The sequence below is a fragment of the Rhagoletis pomonella genome, unplaced genomic scaffold (genome assembly GCF_013731165.1).
Source record: "Rhagoletis pomonella isolate Grant_MI unplaced genomic scaffold, Rhpom_1.0 Rhpom_scaffold_00059, whole genome shotgun sequence".
NCBI classification, from domain to species: Eukaryota; Metazoa; Arthropoda; class Insecta; order Diptera; family Tephritidae; genus Rhagoletis; species Rhagoletis pomonella.
In genome coordinates this window covers 76,122-78,706 of record NW_023458613.1, presented here as the reverse complement: position 1 = coordinate 78,706, position 2,585 = coordinate 76,122, and positions in this window count along the sequence as shown.

Here is a 2,585-nt window from a genome sequence, read left to right as displayed (position 1 = left end):
GTAGGCAGTGGGTAGTTTTCCCTTAGTATAGCTTTATTTGCACGCCGTATGTCTATGCGACTAGACGAATGTCACCATCTTCTTTAAAAACAATGACTACGGACTCCCCGCACTTTGACCTGTGACTGATTCGATAATATCTTGCGCTAAAGCTTCTTGCAACTTCCGGTATACCTTTTCCTCTAATGCGGACGGAATTTGCCTTAACGGCTGTTGTACTGGTTTTATTGCCTTGTTAATTGTTAACGAGACCTGTATTCCTTTTACTTTCGGAAATGGAATCAGATTGTCAACGGTATTCACCTCCATGCCTAGCTTTAAAAATTTCAGTAGGCGTCCACGCATCTATCAATTTATCTTTTAAATTAATTTGAACAATTTCGTCCTTCGATTCCCCAAACTGGCACTTAGCGGCCTTAGCCTGAGAACAAATTTACCTAAATTTTCTCCCTCTTCAGGTCTTAACGATCGGAATAAATGGCGTTCGAAAGACGAATTCCTTTTAGGGGAGAAATACTGGTACGATTTTTAAACCAAGTGCTTAAAAACATCCATATCTTCCTGAGAATCTACTAGTGCTCCAGGTATGTTGTATATAACTTCTTGAAGCTACGTTCCCCCCAAATGCAAAAGTTTATTTTTCCTTTTCACGGCATCTTTGATGTCTTCGGCTTCAGGTATAAATAGAAAGCGCGGTACCACTTTTCCCATTTAGATCGTAGAAGTGCCTTGTCGATCGCATCGCACAAAAATGGTGCTACGCCCGTCGTGTTCATGCTCCCACTTTAATTTATATGCTTTTTGTATTTTTTCCCAATTTGTCTAATTAATCAGCGTCAATATCTACTTTAGCTGCAATTTTACCTTCCTGTTGATAGTGTAAAGCAAACTTTTTTTCTCGTAGACCCCTTTCAAAAATTTACTGGTTTTGGTGGACCCCAAGCTCGTAAAAAAATTTTAAAATTAAATTTTAAATTTTCAAATTCAAAAACTAAACTCAGAGTTGCCAAAAAAAAAGTTAAATATTTTCTTGTGTTCTGTTTATAAAAATAATGTGATTACACACTTGCACTGCCAGCGCTAGCGTTATTTACATTCTCTTCACCATAAACTCATCAAATGTTCGGCTAACTCATGACTTTGCACGTGGAGTATATGTAAAATAGTTTATTTGTGTTATTGGCATCATTTTTATTTTTATCGCTCCGAGTTTTAAAGTAAGGCGAAAAATATGTATCACATTTTTAAAACACAAAACTTAAAACATCAAAACGGCTAAGCTTTTTACGACAAACTTTTAATTCAGAAACTGACAATAGAGAAAGAACGAGTTTAAAAAAATCTATGACAAATAACCAAGCAAGCAAGAAGCACAAAAAGTGTTCGACCGTCTCATCTTCTTCTATGCAATATGGGTAAATGGACTTGTCATTTACGCCTATCACAGTCAGGTGTTTGTGCCCGTGAAGTGACCATTCAGCAGTCCAGCAAGATGTCTGGAGTGTCGTCTGCTCAGTGAGAGCAAAAAATTAGATAGACCTTGTGAGATTGAAGGCAACATCAGTTTTGCCCACCTGCACCCAATTTCTGATGGTGGCTTCGATTGGCGAAGGTGGGAGTGCTAAAACTGGTTACGGACCAAGGAATTCCTGGTCTGAGCCAACTCTGGCCAAATGTTCAGATGTCTCATAACCAGGTACTCCAGAGTGACCTGGCGCTCAGAGTAAAACAACCTCGTTTTGTTCACCATCATATTTTAGGCGATACTTGCATTGCCGAACTAGTTTGGAAGTACTTAAATAGGGGGCTGGTCAACGCCTTAAGTGCAGCTTGGTTGTCACTGCAGTCACGTAAACTCCTTCCCCTCCACCTATGTTCCACAACGTAGTCCATGGCTTTGAGTATTGCAATTACCTCAGCCTGGAAGACCGAAGCATATGCCCCTACAGAAAAGTGAAGCTTATCTCCATTAACCTCGAAAAATACCCCAGATCATGACCCAGAGACAGTTTTGGAGCCATCAGTGAAGATTCGACAATGTGTGAGTCCGGTCTCAGTGATGGAATCAAACCAGCATTCAGTCTCAGGCAAATCAACATTATAGAATCTCTTCAACAAAGGTAATGGTGGCGTACTATCCTGTAGCATTGAAAAGACACAAGTGCTTAAATCTCTGCCGCCAAAAATTTTCGCCGCGCCTCACTCATTGTCATACCAGTATCCGGTTCTTGTTAGTCTGCAGGTGGCCCTTAAGGCTTCCCCACGTATGAAGACACAAAGTGACGATAAGTGCAGCAGTGCAGCAGTGCGTCAAGATCACTATACACCACTCAAAAAAATTCAAGTTAAATAAAGAGGCTATCAAGCAACCAATTTGGTTCTTTACATCGAAACCAGATAAATCTTCCTGGACCCCCATTTACAACTCATGGACCCCCATATTTTTTTCACGTCACCGTGGACCCCCGTCGAGTCTTCCGTGGACCCCTTGGGTTCCACCTGGACCATTTTAGGAATCACTGGTGTAAAGCAAACGTTACCTTCTATTTTAGCCCAGTTATGCATACTTGCACTGCTATACCATT